Consider the following 19,261-nt stretch of genomic DNA (forward strand, 5'->3'; position numbering starts at 1 on the left):
CTACCTCAGATATAGAAAAACTTTCCCTGCAATAAAAAAAAAAATTGCGTTTTGTGAATGGCAAACCAAGCTGACCTCATTCAGCGTCATTAGGACAAAAGCAGCAAGGCCAGCTTTGGGGAGTGAGGCTGGGGCCCCAGGGGCCAGGGGGTGCCCTCGGCCCTGCAACTCTGGGAGCTGGGTGAGCCTGGTTCCTTAGGAGAGCAGGTCAAATCGTGTGGACCGGGCTGGGGTTTGGGCCCCGCAGATCCCTACCCGAGCCAGGCTGGGCGAGGCTGCAGACAGCGCCTGGGACCCTGGGGTAAACACTCCGGGCTCTCTGTGTACACACCAGGAGGACGAGGGTCTCCAAAGCATCGAATCCAATCCCCCAAACTGGGGGCCATCCTGCTATCACCATCAAAGGCCTCGAGGGCATGAGGGTGCTCGGTATCTTGTCCAAATTCTCACCATGCTTGGCCCACACCCTGCCTGTACCACTGCAGAGGGTTTCCATACAGTTCAAAACAATAAAAGCACCCCAAGCATCCAGTCAGTGCCAGGTACCAGTGAACATTTTCAGAAAGCAGCGAATCACAGGGAAGGTTTTTCCAAAGGTAACAAGGTTGGCATCTCGTGTGTGTGTGTGTGTGTGCGTGTGTGTGTGTGTATAGCAAGCGTTTTGTCATTTACATAGCGTGTTCTGAGCCCCATCTCACGTGATCCTCACAACCTGAGTGGAAGACAGAACAAGGACTGTCAGACCTTCTTAAGGACCAGAGAAACTGAGGCCCAAGTGGCTGAAACAGTGATTTGGCACAATATCGCAGAAGCCTGGGATCCCCGACCCCTGCACGCACACACACCACTTTATTATTTTTGCTTTTTTTTTTTTTTTTTTACAGAAAACATCACCACCCACCCCTTCGTACTCATGCACACATAGGCTTATTTTATAGGTAAGAACAGTTCCCAAGAAAAACAGAGCTCCATTGAAATCTGGGTCCCAGAACTGCCTTGAGCCGGCCAGCTCTGGCGATCCCCGCCCCCGCAGCCAGCTCTGGTCATCTGAGGCGTCCACCCTTCTCCGCCAGGTGCATCCTGATCACCCCCTCAAAGCTGGGCTGGACGAATCAACCTCCGGTGTAAAATCACAGACTTGAGCTCCCCTGCACTGGGCCTGCCAGAGTCCCCGTGACAAAGCCGCCTTGCCTGGGCCGAGGGGTCACAGTGCCCTCCGTCCCCTGACCTTTCTGTTGGGGTGCCAACACCCTGCAACGAGGGGCTCTCCAGCCAGGCAGCCAGGGAAGCTCCAAGCCCCGACCTGAGTCTTCCCCAACTTTTGGCCTCTGTGAACCTGCCAGGCCCCTGCCCGTGGTCTCAACATAAAAGGCTAAACAGGTGACAAGAAAGACCTGGGAAAACCTCAGAGTCTCACGTCAGCGACTCTCCCCTAATGCCTGGCTTCCTGGGGAGAGGCTCACGGTGGCAGTTCTCTCCTGGAGGGGTGGCCAAGGTCCTGGGCCTGGACATCCGCATTCTGCAGGGGCAAATGCATTCCGATCAGAGAGTTATTGATCCTCAGAAACGAGAAAGGAGAGATGATGTGGCAGCAGTGGGGGAGGAGACTCGACAAGGAGGAAGGGATAAAGACAGGGAACCGGGTTATTCGGGAAATGGTTGTACGGATTGAAGGTGGTCTCGCAGGGCCCGTCTCCATAGGGTTTCCCTTTCTAGCACAGATCTGCAGCACACCGAGAAGTCTCCGGAAGCACCTGCCTCTCCCCAGCTCACGGTACATGCTGACCCCACCCCAGCACATCCTCAGGGCAGCAAAGCACAGCCCTAAACTCCAGAATGCTGTCTTCCAGAAAAGCCAAATTTCCGCATCAGAATATTCCGCCCCATAAACGACAAGCTCAGAAACAAACTTAACGTTTAAGAAAAGTCTCCCTGGCAAAGCCAGGTGAACAAAAACCATGAAATAAATGAGGCTCGGGCCAGTGGGCCTCGCCTGGCTTGGCCAAGAACTTGAAGCCACCCTGCTCATTTTCAAAGGCAAAGTCTTCCAAGACTCCCTTCCCTTGCTTCCTTTTTGCACCTAATTACAAGAGAATGTGCTTAAAAACAACAGCAACAGACAAAAACCTTAAAAAAAAGTTTCAAGGAGCTAAGTCTCAAAAGCTGCTTGGGATAAAAATTATAACCTTGTCCAGCATTTGAGGAAAAAACAAAGAACGCAGAGGACAATGATCAAGGCTGTTTCGTGTCGACTGCCTTCATCTCATCGGGCCTGACGGGTCTCACCTAGAACTACCGCCCGACTCTGGAAAGGTGGTGATTTGGAGGAGAAAGAAGGGCTGGGAGGGGTGGGGGGCGAAATCCCAGTGCAGAAGAGTCTGAAGGGTCCTGTTTTCCCTCAGGGGACTCGGGACTCTGCCTTCCCATCTGCAGGAATCCCACAGAAAGGAGGAGCAGAGAAAGGAGAAGGCACAGCCGACCTCTCCTGGGCACCTCCGCCGGCGGCTCGCGGTCCCTTGGGGCCCTGCAGAGAGGCGCCTCCAGCCGGGCTCCCGGCCTGGGACGCGGGCAGCAGTCCCCCCGGGGGACAGGCGCCCACGCGGCCGCGGTGGCCGCCTGGGGTCCGTCCGTCCTCGGACCAGCGCACCCGCGACCGGGGCGGGCGGCGGGGCCCGGGCTAGTCTGGTCCGGGCGGGGCCGGGGACGCGACAAAGGTGCGCACCGGCTCTGGAGGCCGGGAGGCCTGGCGCGCCTCCTCCAGGCAGCCCCCCGGCTCCCGGCGGGGGCGAGGCCGAGGCAGGGCCAGGGCCGGGCCGAGGGGCATCAGGTCTGGGGCCTGGGGTCCGCATCGGGTGCGGAGCGGAGCCCGCGGCCGGGCCCGCGTGGCCGGCGATCCTGGAGGCTGAGCGCGGTCCGAGCCGGCGTGGCCGGGGATCGGGGTCCAGGCAGGGGTCCGGGGCCGGCTCCGCGGAGCGGGGTCCGAGTCCGAGCCGGGGTGCGGATCCGCGCGGGGCTCCTGGGGTCCTAGGGTCCGGGGTCGGAGTCGCCGGCCGGGGCCGCGGCGGCGGCGGCACGCGCCCCAATTAGCCGCGGGCGGGCGGGCGGCGGGGCGGCCGCATGGAGGGCGGACAGAGGGCGCGACCCCGGGGTCAGGGCGTCGCGGGCCGCGCGGTGGGCCCGCCCTGTTTACTTTGCCCGAGCAAAGCGCACAATATCGCGCCTAAAGCGGATTAGAGGGTCGCGCCCCGGAGGCCGCGGGACCTCCCAGCCGGGCGCCCGCCCGCCGGCCCGGCCTGCCGCGCGCGGAGCCGGCGGGGAAACGGAGGCTGCGGGCCAGCCGCGCGCGCGGGCGGCGGCCGCAGGGGTCCCGGCGCCCCGGCTCGCCGGCGCCACGTGGCGTCCCGATCGGGGGTCACTCTGGGAGCCCCCCACGGGGCCTTTTAAACCAACCCGGGAGAGGGAGCTGGGTCCCCGACCCCGCATTTGAAAGATTCTACCCTTTCCAACTCTGCTGGTCCCGAGAATTCATTTTACAGGGAAGCAAACGGCACCTGCCTGAAGGCTGATATTTGACATGGGAACATGGACAGGATTTTCCAGGTCACAAAATCCTGTAGCATTATGGTTAAAAAAAGAAAATTCCCGCCTCTCGTCTCCACACAAGAGATGCATCTCCCGGCTGTGAATCAGCAGGTGACTTAAGACTACAGAATAATATATTTTTTTTAAATAATATTTTGAGATATAGAAGTCCTGTGAAGTACAAGCTGGGGAAAAAAAATATGTTTGCTTTCTTTCTTTTAGAAGAAGGCACATGAGAGTATAAATAAGCCGCTAAGATTTCCACCCAAAGACCGCAGTGTGTCATCTGGCAGGCTGAATCCAAGATCTATGTTCTCTAGATACGAACTTGTAGGATCTTTATAAATTGCCCTTAAAAACCAAGCAGTAGAAGCACAAAGCACAAACTCACAACCAAGCAGAGTCTAACCATGGGGGAGGGGGGTGTCATTGGACCAAATATCGGAGAAGAACAAGAATGCCTTTTTTCCCCCTTCTTGATGCTGTTGTTTAGGGAACAAAAATACTTCTCCCTAAGTTCAAACAAAATCCTAGTTGACATTTTTATGCCCTGGTTGTGCAAGTATATATGCTTGGCTAGGGAACCCATGTTTGATTAATAAGCTATCGATGTACAAATCTTTTAGAAGAGAACGAATAGTATTTACTGACCATACATATTCGTTGGCCTAACGAATATTTCTGTTACACACCATCTGTCCACAACTAGTGAAGGAAAATAGGCCGTTTGTCTATATTTCTACTCACAAGACTTTAAAAATGATTTTTTTCTTGCTTATAAAATACCATACCTTTAGACAAGGCACAGCATAATCTAAAGTATAAGTAATTTAAAAGTAAAATATGAAGATAGATATTTAAGATAGAGATAATTTAAGTAGTAAGTAAAGTATAAATAATTCAAGTCTAAAATACATGGAAAAAGGAAAATTCACCTATATGCCATTATCCAGAAAATAATATTCGATTGCATTTCCTTCCCAACAGTGAACATATGCATACAATTACATAATTTACATACATATTTACTGTTTGTGAAATATTGTATCCCAAACGTCCCCATGATGTTACAAACTCTGTCAACAGCATTTTAACAGTGACATAATATTCCACTATCTTGTTTCGTGATAATTCACCCCAGTATTTCCTATCATTATTACAAATTTCAGTTCTTGCTAGTATTTCGGTACTGTAACTAACACTACAACCAATGACCTTGTCTGTGAAGTTTGTCTGCAATGTCGGTTGTTAATCAATCTCTGACGATCAATTGTTAATCTGATGTTGACGCCACGGCGTCATCTAAGGGGGTTAAGTCAGAGCCTGTAGCGTCCATTCATGGTGGCAGAAATGAACTTAGAAATTCTAGAATTCACTTTGGATCACAGTTACGCCAGAAACTAATACGGAAATCCGTTTGTTCCCCTCCAGAGGCCTGGTAAATGTGGGGCTTCTTCCTGATGGCTTTGTGGGACCAGCCGAGGCACATGCCCGATTGCAACACAGCGTTTGGGAGCTGTGCCCTCGCACGAAGGAGCTGGCCTCTTTCTGCCTACCGAGTCACTTGGCACTAACCCCTGACCGCTTGGTGGGTTTAAGTCAGGACCAGAGCGCTGAACACCTTGGAAATATTATCTACACAGCTCTGACGAAACTTTGGACGTCTAAGGAGTGCTTTGGCCCAAGGGGCTTTCTTTGCCGAGAATTCAAACCTCAGGCCTGCTTTTCACCACCTCCCTGGTGCCACAGGGTCCCTGCTGTCCTCCCACCTCCCGGCCCTGTCCTGCACAGAGAAGGCCTAGCCATGCTCTTCACCATCTCCCCGGCTTGGGCACGGTGCGAGGCTGTGTTTTCTGCCACTCGCCCCTTTCCCCGATGCCCTGAGTCAGCCTGGGCTCTGCCCCAGGGCCGCGCTGGCACTTTGTCTGGCCTTCCCCTGACATGGTTCCCAGAAGGGCAGGGGAAGGAGGCCGGAGACCGTGGAGCCCGAGATCTTCTCCCCGAACGCCAGGGCCTGTGCCAGGCCTACTCGAAGGAGGCGGCCTGTGGGCCAGAGGGGAGGCGCTGCCACTGGAGAACAGAAGCACAAAGAGGACAGGTGGCCCCAGCGCAAAAGTGCCGTGGGGTCATCCGAAAGTAGATGCTATGAGGCAGAGAAGAAAGCCTGGAAGGAAATTTGTGGACATGTGACCAGAGCCTGAGAGGGGAGAATGCTGAACAATGTTTCCCTTACGTGCATTTTTCTGCATCTTCCAAATTGTCTACAATGAGCATATATTGCTTTCATAATCAGAAAGTGATCATATTCATGATAAAACTATATTTATTATAGTCAAACAGAATTCATTTTAAGAATAAGATAAATGATTATTACTACTTATGAGTTAAACCTAAACAATAATAACCATATATCGTTGCCAGGAAAGTTATTAAGATGATAACGGTAGTTCACATATCTCTAGCACTCTACCCTTTAGAGGAACACTTTCAAACAGAAAATGAAACTGGGCAGCTTTGCTATGCAAATATTGGCGGCCGAGATATTCCTGCAACAACCCTTGACAGTGAGCTGGGAAAGACACTTTTTTTTCCTTTTAAATCTGGGCAACTCAGGAGTGGAGGAGCCAAGTTAAGAGCCACAAGATCTGAACAGAGGCTTTGAGTCTGCCCTGTCCCTGTGGCAGCTTCCAGACCTCAGTCCCAGGACCCTCCTGCAGGGGAGACATTTTCCCCGGGGATCTAGCGTGTTTCCCGTTTTTCTAATTTTTTCCCCCATGACTGGAGGTAGTGCCTATGACCAGGGTGGAATTGCAATGAGTGAAGATTGTGGTGGGTTTGCTTGGAAACAGTGGTATTTGCACAGATCCGATTATCTCTTGAGAGGTGTGCTACAGCCAAGTGGCCTGGCTGAGGTGTGACGGTGCTGTGTTTTTTCTCACATGGTGACACTACAGCTGAATAGCACCCTCCTCCTGGGAAGGAAAAGCATGTCTGTGGCCCCTCTGGGGCTCCAGTCCACCGCAGAAGGACTCTTTATTCCTGTCTGGGGAACACGCCTTTTCCTACCTTACTTTATAAAAGTGAGCCATTTCCAGCCCCTGGATAACAACGGATGGGAACAAATCTACGAATCAAATACATTTGATCTTCAGTGTCTTTCTTTTAAAGTGAGTTAAAAGGCAAACCAGCATGCTGTTTTCTACTCTAAAAGGCAATTTCTAAATTTGGATTTTGAAAAAAAAAAAAAAAAAAATTGTATTCCAGCTTGAAAACCCAGTGGCTCTCAGAATGTAAGCAAGATACACCACTCTTTGTGCTAAAATCATCTTAACTGGTTTGCAATAAATCAGAACGAAATGATGTGAGCTGACCATAAAGTCTTTCATCACTTATTTTCTGAAGGCAGAAGCGGGGTGCACGCAGACTGTGTTCCGTCCTGAGAGCTGACTGAGCCCAGATGCAGCATTCAGGGATTTTTAACAGAGAGGCACCAACATCTCAGGGGCCAGACAGACCCAGGCTTTTTATATTCCAAAGACATCCTCAATTTTAGGTAAGGATTAAATTATAAAATAAATAATTATAAAATGTAATCAACAGGTAAGGTGAATAAACTGGAGACCTTTATTTCCTCCGAGAAAAAAATGTCTGGCTCTTGGCTTTTTAAGCTGTAAGTAGATGGGCACATTTTCACAAGACCCTTATTTTACTTCCCCTCCTCACCCAGGGTGCAGCAAACCATCTCTGCCTTCTAAAATAGAAACACATGCCCCTTTAATTTAGCAAAGAAAAGCCAAAATGCAGGATCTCTGCACAGATAATTTTTAAATTAAAGAGGGGGGGAGACTGTTAACTGTGTTTTTTACCCTTTGGGGGGCCGTTACCTTCTCCATGTGTTAATACTTTAACTGTCAAATCACAACAAACAGCTAATTCCATCTCTGAGATGCTAGGATGGCAACCTACAAGGCGAGGTTTTAATTGTGACTGCTAAATAGCAAATGCTGACAGAAGTCCTGCTCTCAATCCCCAGGCAGGGCTGGGACATGACTAATTTATTTTATCTTATCCATCTTTCTATGCGCAGGATTAAAATATTTATATCAGTCTGTTCACTTTAAAACATGCAGCACAGGCACCAGCTTCAGGGCCACTCCTTAATTTTTCACAGTTTTGGCTTTTCATTGTTTCCAGAAATGCACAGCCCGTGCATAGCGAATACTCTCAAATGCTGATGGGATCTTTAAGTCACACGAAACTCGTCCTGGAGCTGCACAAATGCTGCCTGGCCGCGGTGACAGCGACAGAGCCGTCCCGACGTCTCTGTCCCCAGAGATGCCAATGAAATCACGCAGGCCTGAGCCCGGCTTCGAGAAGAAGCTTGCCTCTGGCCAGGGTGGCTGATGGGAACCAGAACTTGGTAAGGATGCCCCAGCCAGGTGGCCAGGTAGGCAGCGGGCAGCAGGGGGTTAAGCGGGGAGTGGGGAGGGGTGCAAACAAAAGGCCAGGGGCAGGGGAAATCGGGCTGCAGGGCCCAGCCTGAACAGGCGCAGACACAGGGAGCTCTGTCTGCCTGCCCGCTGCCCGGCACTGTGACTAACCGCACCACTATTGTACCCTGAAGCCAGCCCTTTGTACCGTCCCCTGGCGTCTGGGAGCGCGGCCGAGGAACCCTCCTCGTCCTGGAAGCTTGCAGCCTCAACACCCATTCTTTCAGCTCTCGGGGCTGCTGGGGACTTGACTGGCCAGTGGAAGCGTCCTTTCCCCTGGCCAAGAAGGGCCACATCAGCAAAAAAGAAGCAGAAAAACCAGTCCCCCCACCGCTGGGGGAGGGACCTAGGGACCGCTAAACCTGCCCTGCCCGATGCAGTGGTCCTTTCCTACATGCAGCCCCTGAGCCTTTGAAATTCAGAGAGTCCCTCTGAACTGAGACGTATGTGTAAAATACACTCTGGATTTCAAAGACTTAGTACAAAAGGAAAATAAAAAAGGTAAAATATCTCATGAATAATTTCATTAATTACACATTGAAATATACTCTTTTGAATGTATATTAGGTAAGAGAAATCGTATTATTAAAGTGAATTTCACCTGTCTATTTTTACTTTTTAAAAAACGTGGCTGCTGGAACGTGTTAAATTACAGATGTGGCTGCGTTTGCGGCTGACGCGATGTTTCTACCGGACATAGCCGTGCCAGGCTGTGGGTACTGGGGCCTGGGAACAGGCCTCACACGCAGCCTGCTTTCTCCCAGGCAGACAATGGAAGATGCCACCGTACCTCCCTGCCCAGTGACAACCCCTCACCCAACAGCCAGGAATACCAGGCCCTCATGGCCACACCTGAGCAGCCCTGTGTTCATTTGCCTCGAGGGCTGGGTCTTGCACACTCAGATGTCTGGGAATCCTCTGTAAAACACGTAAGTGTGCATAGGAACACGCACATGCGTGCTCGAGGGCCCTGACTCTTCACTGCAGGCCTTGTCAACCCATCCTGGCTGGCGTTCAGAGAAGCCCGAGTCACAGGGCCCCCCAGACAGCCCCCAAAGGCCCCCCTGGAGCCAGACATTTGACCCTTTGCCCTGGGACAGACTGGACCTGCCCAGGGCCCCATCATGGCTTTCCTGGACCCAAGCACTTTTGTTTTCACGGCTCCTTCCTCCATAAATATTAAAAATTATATTCCATGACTGCACTGATATAAAGATGACTGTAACCCGCGCTGAATTCTTCACTGGGTATTCATCGATACTATCGTCATGTTTTTTCTTCTGATTTTAAAAGACGTTAAAATGAAAGCATATTCCTGGGCCCTGGGCGCTGTGCTTCCCCGGGCCGTCCCCCTGAGCTCCCACAGCCACTCCCTGAACAGCATCCTTGCCCAGAGAGGTGCACGGGCCTCCCCTGCTGCATTTGGGATGTGCCTGCCGTTCCTCCAGTGACCCGATCACCCTCCTCACGCTAGAATTCATTCCTTAAGTCCTGCCCTGGACGGATGGCTTGTGAGGTCCCCACCAGACACCAGAAAACTTTCCACGTTATTTTTAAAACACAAAAATCAATTATGACAAAGGCCCAGGATCCCAGTGTGACTGAAGCTGCCCCCCCCCCCCCCACCTCCTGCCCAGCTCAGGGCTGGGGTCACCAGCAAGGGATGAGCCCACCAAGCACGTGTGATGGTGACACAAGAGGGAAGTGTTAGGGCGCCCCTCGTCCACCACGTGCCAGCTCTGTGCCGGCCTAGGCACCCACGCCCTCCAGTCCTCCCACCCCTGTGTCAGGCCCAGCTTCTGGACCGGGGGCGACGAGGCCTGGCCTCCCAGCATCTCCCAGCAAGAGGCATCTTAGGCTCTGCCATCCCCTCCCACGGTGCCCCGGTGCAGGGCCCGGGCCACCCTGCTGGGGAAGGACGGTACAGGAGATGGTTAAAATTCTGCGTCCCTTTTGCATCCGCCTCCAGAGGAAGCGCTGCTTTTTTTTTTTTTTCTCCCAAGCAGGAGGAGAAAAAAAAAAAGCTGAGAGCAGCAATTTGCAGGCCTTGGGATGTTTTTCTCCTTGACAGCCCTGGGCCCCGCCTCGCCGGGCCTTCCTCCGGCCAGAGCGGCCACAGCTCGGTCTGCAGCACCTGGCCGGCCCCGTGCACGCGCGGCCTCCCCGCGGAGCTGGGCCGGGAGGGCGAGAGGGAGGCCAGCCGGCCGGGCGGCCGGGCGGCGGTGATGCCTGGCACTGCCCCGCTTTGTGGCCGCGTCCTCCGCCCGCCGCCCCTCGGCCGGCCCCAGGCCTGCTCCAGGCTGGCCGCGTCCTCCGCCCGCCGCCCGCCGATCGGCCATCCCGCGCCCACCCCGGGGTGCCCTCACCTCCTGGGCCCCGGCCTCCGGGCCTCGGGTCCTGCTGGCGCCCGGGCCGCCCGGCCACGTCCTCGGCGCCGCTGCCGCTCGCCCCACCCGGCTGCCCGCGCTCGGCGGCGAGCCTGGCACGGTGCCAAGCTGCCTGGGAGCCCGGCCCGGGCTGGGGAACTTTCCTGCGAGGGTGTGTGTGGGGAGGGGCGCGGGGTGCGGGGGTGCCAGGGGAGGGAGGGGCCCAGATGCCCGGCGGCCGCCCCCCCAGCCCCCGGCCGGCCTGCGGGGCCTCCCCCTGCCTCCTGTCTCCCGAGTCCCATAAAGGCACAGACAACACGGGCGGTTTAGTCAAAACAGTCATGTGCGGGAGCCGGCAAACAAACAAAAGCCCTTATTTATTTATTTAGTTCACACACTCGGATGAGGAGACGCCTTTTGTGCACATCGTTTCACACACACCAGAGAGGGGGCGATGCCACCCTGCTCCCTGCAGCCGAGGGCCGGACAGCCCGCCGGGCCTCGGGAATAATGGCATCGCCCGGCCTGGGTATTTCCATATTTAAATTGGGCAGCAGCGTATGATTAATTAAGAAGGAAAAAGGCAAAAAAGGAAGAAAAGCGGTGGGGGTGGGGAGCCGGACGTTCTGGGCAGCACAAGGTGCCAGGGTGCCCGCGGCGGCGGCGGCTTAACCCCTCCCCTGCCAGGCCCGGGCCCGGGAGCTGGGGCGGCTGCAGCGGGCGGCTGGGAGGGGGTGCCGCTGTGCCCTCTGCGGGGTCCCCGGCCCTGGGGGGCACACCCTTGGCCCCTTCACGCCTCGAGTGCCACCCCAGCTTCAAACGCTGCCCTGGGAATATCCTCTACCTCATTTTCTTATTCAGAGCAGCTCAGCTTTGTGCTGGTGCCCGGAAAAGACATCCCAGAGTCCCTGGTGGGGGGCTGGCCGGGGGAAAGCGGCTGCCGTTGCGGCTGGGACGACTTGTCCTTGGCCATTGACACCTTTACCCCACGACGTGCAAGCTGCCCTGAGGCCCTGCGCCCCGCGAGGCTCCCAGATCCCTCCACACTCACATGAGCCCCCTGCCGAGGGCTGCCCCACGGCCCTTCTGTCCCCTAGAGCAGCAGCCTGCTCTGGGAATGGGGCAGGAAGGCTTGCCACCCTTCTGGAAAGAATCAAGAGCTGTGGCTAAGTGAGAGCTACGAAAGACCACCTTCCTGGAAGCAGGTGGTGGGCCCCACGGAGCCCTGGATCTAGGATCCAGCTGTCGCCAAGATTCAGCCCTGCCCCTTGCCAGCTGTGTGGCCTTGCGCGAGTTACCTGGCCTCTGTGGGCCTCAGTTTGCCCACCTGTAAAATGGATGTGATAGCAGTGCCCACTGCACCTGCCCCAAGGAGCTGAGGGGAGGAAGAGCAGCTCCTGGTTGAGCACAGAACCTGCCTGAGTTTCCAGAACCTCTGCCCTTGAGGTGGGCAAAGGCTGGAGTCAGTGGGGCCTCTGGCAGGAAGTTCCTCAGCCCAGGAACAAATCCAGGACAGGCTGAATCCACTTTGCAAGTGGATGACGTTAAGGGCTTGGAGCTGGGAGGGCAGCTGGATTATCCGGGTGGGGCCAATCTAATCACAAGACTTCTTCCCAGCTACGATCAGAGAGACACACACACACACGCCGCTCTCTCGGGAGATGAAGGAAGGGACCACGAGCCAAGGAACATGGGCGTCTCTAGAAGCCGGGAAAGGCAAGGAAACGGATCCTCCCCTGGAGCCTCCGGAAGAAACCAGCCCTGCGCGCACCTCGATCTCAGCTCTGGGAGACCTTTCAGCTTTCCAGCCTCCATCAGCTTGATTGCTTGAGCCATGAGACCAGTGGACTTTGTGGTGGCAGCAATAAGAAGCTCACACCCCACCCCACCCCCGGCTTGCCCAGGTGGCTCTGAGGGAGACCCCGGGCATGTGGCCCGCTGACGTAGTCACTCCACACACAGTGCTCCTCTGCCGTGGGTGGCGCTGGGCTGGGGTCAGCAGACCTCATCCCTGCCCTCAGGCGCCTTCGGTCAGCTGGCCAGAGGCCCTGCAGAGCCCTCCCCGCCCCAGGGGCTGTGACCTCACCTCCTGGCTCCTCCTCCAGCTCTTCCGCCCCCTCCTCCTCCCCCCCCCTTCACCCTCCTCAACCTCCTCACCACCACTTACTGCACATCGCCCATGCGTGGGCACCATGATAAACCTTATCTCATTCCCCCCCCGCCCGACAGGCTCAGGGGTCGAGGCAGCCCGGACCCCCGGATCCTATCAGCAGTTTAGCGGGACGCGGGGCCTGTTTCGTACTCATAAACGTGTCCTCACAATCGGACAGGCAGGAGGTCCTTGGGCCAGTGTCTCCGGTCTTTGGGCCCAGGGTCCTCATCTGTAAAGAGGGCTGATGACAGGCCCTAACAGGGCAGCTGTGGAACGCGCAGCCGGTGCTGCGTGGGCACAAAACTGCCTGGTCAAGTCAGCTCTGGGGAAGGCTGGGTTTTTCTCTAAAAGTCAAAAGATGCCAGGCAGGCCATCCTCTCAGTTCTGTCACTGTGCAGGGAGGTGGGCCCTGTGCCTCTGGCCAAGGAGGCATTTCAGACAACCTCCAGAGGCTTCCGCAGCCTAAAGGTCTCTCCTCATAGCCTTCCGTCCCTTAGGAAATAAGCAGAAATGTGCACACAGACAGTCCTCGAAGTGTTTTTCACAACAGGGAAAACCAGAAATAAGTGGGAATAACCCAAGAGTCCAATAATAAGGGGTTAGTTAAGGAGCTTCATCACCGGAATATTAAAAACAATCATTAAAAACTGACTTACAGAGTAGTATCTTCTGACTTAGGGAAGGGGTTGTGATAAAATATTTAGTGAAACAAGCAGAAGATAAAATGCTACATATAATCAGATGCTAAGATGCCAATGGTGCTTAAATGTATGTTTTCATAGAAGCAAGGTGACCTGTTCTCACCGGTTATTTCTGAGGGTGGTTTCACAGGTGACTGAAACCTTTTTTTCTTTTATGAGGATTCAAAATGTTCTAAAATTAGCATGTAACATCAGTGATGGAAAAAAAAATCAATGCAGGAGAAGAGCCACGCTCCTTCAACGGAGCTGCCCGTGGGTCCTCCCCAGCCCTCGGCACGCGGCAGGAACATGTGCAGGGAGCCTGGCCAGCTGGGCGCGGTGGGGTCGGTGGCCTCTCTGCCACGCAGGGCCCCACACTCAGCAAGGCCCTGCGTCCAGGCCTGGCACTCACGCGAGCTTTAATGCTCTGCTTTAACGTCCTGACATTCTTCATATGTTTTGGTGAAGAGCACCGCCCCCGCCCCCCACCCGCATTTAAATGTTGCCCTGGGCTCTGCACGGATGTAGCCAGTCCCGGCAAGCAGCTCTGGGCCTCTGGATCCTGGACCTTACTTTCCAGTGTCCTGAGTGCAGCAGCCAGCGTTTTGTGCTCAGTTTGTTGGATTTCCCACTCCGTGACCCCTTCTCTCCTGCCTCTCCTAGCTACGTGGACGGTCCAGACTGTCGGCAGAAATGGGAAATGGGGCTGTGTTTTGTAAACATGCGCATCAGTCACTTGCAGTGCTTTCCCTGGAGACTGAAATCAGCACCTCACCAAGTTTTTAGGACCTTCTTACCAGGTGTGTATTTTCCCCAGGAAAACCAGAAGCCTCAGACCCAGAACCACTGATGCAGTCCTGTCCCACATCTGGTCCTCCCAGTGAAGGTTCAGGGATACCTGGGAGGCCTCCTCCTACAGCTTCTGCAGAAACACCACCAGAGAGGTGGTGAGCTGCTCGTCCCTGGGGGCATTCAACAAAGACTGCACGGCCAGCAGTAGGAGCACTGCAGGAAACACCTTCTCTGGATGGAAAGTTAGCTCAGAGAGCCTCATCCTGGTGTTATAATTGCAAGGGGCATCCGGCAGCTTCTCAAGGCAGGGCCAATGTCAGACTCACCTCTTGACCCCCTGTGCTCAGCACAGGCCTATAAACACAGGGAAGGGACTTGGGGATGGTTTCTTTTGGGATAAGAAAAGAAACAAAAAGTGGGGACAGGCAAGCAGTTGAGAGTTGACATGAGACTCAAGAAATTCCTGAGCTGCCCCAGGAGCAGGTGCTCTGTTAGAGGATCCAGAAGCCACAGCCCCCCTCGACTACAGTCAAATAGCAACTAGATTTACCGAGAGCCTCCTCGGGCTAGTGCCAGGCTGAGCATTCACATGGTATCACAATTCTCCCCCAAGACTCCACTGAATCAGAACTATTATTAAGCTCATTTTATGAGTGAGGAAGTTGAGGCTCAGAGAGGTGAGGTTACTGGCCCAGGACCACCCAGCTATCACAAGGCAAGGGTTTTGAGTGCAGACCTGGCTTGCGAAAGAGGCAACCCTTCAGTGCAATAATAAGCCCAGGCTTTCCTATCTAGTGGTGGCTCTATTGCCTGGGATGTCAAGAAAGTTCAAGTTCAAGTTCAGGTTCACTTTCTGCATCCTGCCTCTCCTTCATTACTCACAGAGCACTGCAGGCACAGCCTGAGTGGACACAGAGGTTCCCCAGAGGATTTGGGGCCAAGGTAAGTCAGCTACCTAGTTTTAGGGAGATTTTTAACTTCAAATCAGCTCAGTTAAGCAGATCAGGTCTTAAAGAGGCAAGCCAGCTTCAGCCACCTGAAGGACTCAGTATGTGGAGGCCAACATCTCCCTGTGATCCCGTCGTGATGAGGGGTAAACAAGGTGCAAACTCCCCTCCCTCCCTGTGTCCCAGATCTATAGGGCTTCCTTGTCAGAGCTTGGGCTGGGGCCGGGCACACTAAGAAACCTGCCTCCCTTTTAACATTAGACAGCTCACGTTGGACTTCCCTGGTGGTCCAATGGTTAAGACTCCACGCCTCCACTGTAAGAGGCACGGGTTCAATCCCTGGGGGGAGTTAAGATCCTGCATGCCACGCAAAATTAAAAAATTAAAAAATAAATAAAAATAAAAGACAGCTCACATGGACACAGGGGTTGCAACCCGGAGGGCGAGGGGCTGGGTTAAACCCAAGGATGTGTTTCCTCTCTCATGCATTCGGGATTTTCAAACTCTGGGCATCCTGTGCACAAATCCAGATATCCTTCTCCTGAAGCGCCAGAAGCTCTGGAATCCTAGGCCTTTACCCTCTCGGCAGCAACTGACACGAGGCCTCCCTTTAGGGCAGGCCTGGGCTCTCTATTCCCCCAGTCCCCAAAACGCCCCACTGCACCTGACCCCTGTAGGCTGTCCGTTCAAGGCCCCTGCTGGAGTGTCCAGGGTACAGAGGGTGGTGACCTGTCCAGCCCCCGGTGGGCCCGGGCCTTCTCCATCCATGGCCCCTGTAGCCTTTCGCTGAGGGGGACTTTGGGGTCCAGGTGCCCTGGGATGGAGGTGAGGTTAGCAATGGCCTCTGGAAGGTGGGAACCTCCCCAAGACTGAGAGCAGGCCCAGCCAGGCATTCCTTGCTGCGGTTGGGGGATCAAACTCAGAGCCCAGGGCACAGTGCTGGGGGCCTCCGAGGTCCTGCCACTGCTCACCCTGTAGGTGCCCCCCAGGGATCAGGCCACTCAGAGGAGGCCTTGTCTCAGGCAAAGGGAGGAGGAGGGTGCAGAGAAAACGGCTGGAGGGGGTCCTAGGCCTGCGCCTGCGTGCAGAGGCAAGTGGAGTCACCCGTGTCAACAGCCCTGCTCCCCAGGGACAAGGCCCCACAGGGCCCAGGCGCCTCCTCCTCCCCAGGCTCTGACCACAGCTGCCATGTTGTGTCCCTGAACCGGCCATAGCAGCTTGGCACCGAGGCTGCCTTGGCACGGCTGCCCAGGGCAGAGCAGAGAGGTGGCGGCGGCTGGGGGTCTTGCGCAGGAGGGTCACCCAAGATGGGCACAGGGAAGCCCCTCAGGCGGGTGGGGAGGATCAGGAGCAGTACCCACCCGGACCCCCCCAGAACCCGCTGGCACTGCAGCGGCCAGGGTCAGCTGGGCAGGTGGGCCAGGGCTGCCTCCCGCTGAGCTGCGGGGGGCCCTCACCCCGCAGGCCCTGATCCGCGTGCAGCCCCTGGGGGGCCTGGGCCTCGGGGTTTAGCACCTGAAAGCCAGAGTGGTACCGGTGCCCCCTCCTTCCTCCCTCCAGGCAAAGGGGGTGGGGGGCGTGCAGGACCGAAGGGGAGAGAAAACCAGAGCGAGCTTCTTTCCCCTTTAAGAGCCCTGATGGCCGCCGCCCAAACCCAGCGGCCCGGGGACGAAAATGTCGCGAAAGATTCCCTTCCGAACTTCCCGAGTCTTTGTTCGGGAGGCGGCCGGGGCGGGCGGCTTCGCCGGGCGGAGGGCCGCGGGCCCAGCCGTGCGCTCCATGGCGGCCACGGGCACGGCGGCGGCGGCGACCCCCCGCGCTCGCCCCCCGGGGCGCCCCTCCCGGCCCCGGCCCCGGCCCGAACCCCGAACCCCGGCCCCCGGCCCCGGCCCCCGCCCGCCGCGGGGGGCGCCCAGGGCGAGGACGGGAGAGCGGGCGCCGCTTACCAGGTCATCCCCGAGTGCCCCGCGGTCCCGCCGGAGTCAAGTTCACGTCCGACTGTCCGAGGTCCCGGCGCGGCCGGGCAGAGCGAGGCCGCGACTGCACGCCGGCCCGGGTCACGCCGCACCCGGCCCCGCGGCGCCGCTGTCACCCCGGTCCCGCGACCCCAACTTTCCGCACAATCGCGGAGCTGGAAGTTTCCGGGCTTCGCGGGCGCTGGGCTGGGTTTCAGCAGCGTCGTCTGAGCTTGGCAACAAAGGGGGAAAGCAGGCCGGGAGAGGGGAGGAAGGAAAGAAATACGACGGGGAGAGGCCCGGCTACTTAGAAATCTCCAGGACTTGAAATTCCACCCAGAAGCTTTTTTTGGATGTTTTTTCTTAAGTGGTAAACAACCACCCCCAGCTCAGGATGGAGCCCTTTCCCCATCCTCTGGGCCCATGGCTGGGGCACCTTCCTCGGCACCTGCCTGTTTTATCACCCACTCCAAAGCATCTTGGGCAAATCTGGGGGCGGAGGGGTGGTGATGTGAGGTGGGCACAAGATGCTTCCTGAAAGGTGGTTGACCCCAGTGTGGGCCTGGGCTCGGAGGGCTCCCTCTCGTCTTGTGCCCGCAGCACATGGCCTTGGGTCAGCCGCTACAAGCAGCTCCCCTGTGTTTCTGCCCCGGGAGCAGAGGGACAGCTGGGACCCCCGGTGTCCAGGAGAGGACCTGGGCTCCATACGGCGTTGTGGACCCTGGCCCCCCTGCTCCCAGCCTGCACGTGCAGTAACTGTAGGACCCAGTCCTCGCCCTCTAGGCAGCTGTTCTGTGTGTGAGGCGGGAGGACTCACAGGCCTTGCCCTAACCTGGACGCTCAGGCCTCGTCTTCTCAGGAGCGCCCTGGCTGCTGGCACCATTCTCTGCCCTTCTGGCTCTGCTTGGCAGGGTCCTGGGGACACACGTGGGCTGAAGGAGGCAGCTGAGTGTCCCCGGGCCTGGAACCTTCACAGTGGCCATACCCAGTCCCTTCAAGGGCCGTCTGAGCACTGGAACGGGAGCTGAGGGGCACAGGGCATCATCTGTCACTTAGCCTTGGGATGCCACTGCCCTGCCCTGTTCATCACTTCGTCCATCCTTCCCGGCAAGACATGTTTAGAGAGAAAACAATCCCAGGCCTGCTATTCCAGAGCTCTGCAAAAGGCTGGGAGAATGGGGATGTTTGTTTGTTTAAAGAAAAATGAGCAAGGGGGCTGTGGAGACAGGGTGGGGTTGGAGTGGGAGGGGGGGATTATCTTGTCTCTTGTCCCAGAAAAGTGAGTGATAACCTCTCAGTGCTGGAGAGCTTCTCCCCTCAGTGGATACTTGCCCTTCCAGTGATTTCTCAAATGTGACTCTTTCTGGAGTCGGCCCCAGACACGCACATGTCATTCATGGAAGAGGCTGCACCTGGGGGCACCTGGTGGACGCTGCCCATCCACCTGGGAACTTCAGAACTTAACATGGGGCTGAGACCATAGAGGTGGCAGAGGTGGGCAGGGCAGCCTAGGGCTGGCTGGGGCGGCGTGTGAAGCGGGTGTTCAGAGCCACAGATAATTGTCAGCTTATGTACCTAGGCTGCCAGTTCGTCCCCAGGGCCCACAGTTTGCCTCATCTGGGGAAAAATCCACCTGCCAACGAAGCCCAAGATCCTTTCCCAGAAGGGGTATTTTCCCAGGAACAAGCATTTCTTCCCCCACGACCTAGGCTGGTCAGCCGTGCACACTCCAGCCAGGCACCGAAGTTCCATCAGGGCTCAGCGCCAGGGTGCCTGCTGCAGTAGGTACCCCTCGGTGACACGAAAGCTCCTCACTCAAAGGCCGGGCCCTTTCCGGGGGAGGGAAGCTGCCTGTACTTTCCAGAGGCATCCTCAGTGGGGGACTCCATTCCTGAGCTGCAAGCACTTTGTATTTCCAGGACTGGAACAATGTATCCAGAGCTGCACGGGTTCCTGAAGCTTGAACCCACCCATTGGCTTCCTGGTGTGTGGTCACTGGTGCTCACTTTGTCCCCAAAGGGGATGGCACCCTAGCTCCGTCAAAAAGCGCCAGGACCTTGTTTGGCGTGGCTTCACGGGTGTAATAGCGTGTGCAGTCACCCCATACTCTATGCTCTGCTGTCCCGGTCTTAAAGTTCTTTTTTTTTTAATCAGTGTTTTTATTTATCAATATATTTTTTATTTTTGACAATTTACAATGTGTGAATTTCTGCTATACAGTTATACATGTAGACATTCTTTTTTTAAAGTATTGTCTTCCACCATGGTTTATCATAGGTTATTGAATATAGGTCTCT

At 55.8% G+C, this 19,261-nt stretch overlaps 1 long non-coding RNA gene across 2 annotated transcripts; it reads left to right on the forward strand.

Moving 5' to 3' along the window:
* The first annotated feature begins 6,734 nt into the window (after nt 1–6,734).
* Nucleotides 6,735–9,281, forward strand: LOC130856637 (uncharacterized). Of its 2 annotated transcripts, XR_009054635.1 has the most exons (4): nt 6,735–6,749; nt 6,985–7,135; nt 7,777–8,002; nt 8,207–8,669. It is a non-coding gene; the product is annotated as an uncharacterized LOC130856637 (long non-coding RNA). The 2 variants fall into 2 exon arrangements; XR_009054634.1 differs by lacking the exons at nt 6,735–6,749; nt 6,985–7,135 and adding an exon at nt 8,728–9,281 and having other exon boundaries at nt 7,704–8,002; nt 8,207–8,573.
* Nucleotides 9,282–19,261: the final 9,980 nt, after the last annotated feature.

This window comes from Hippopotamus amphibius, chromosome 7, assembly GCF_030028045.1.
Source record: "Hippopotamus amphibius kiboko isolate mHipAmp2 chromosome 7, mHipAmp2.hap2, whole genome shotgun sequence".
In the NCBI taxonomy this organism is placed as follows: Eukaryota; Metazoa; Chordata; class Mammalia; order Artiodactyla; family Hippopotamidae; genus Hippopotamus; species Hippopotamus amphibius.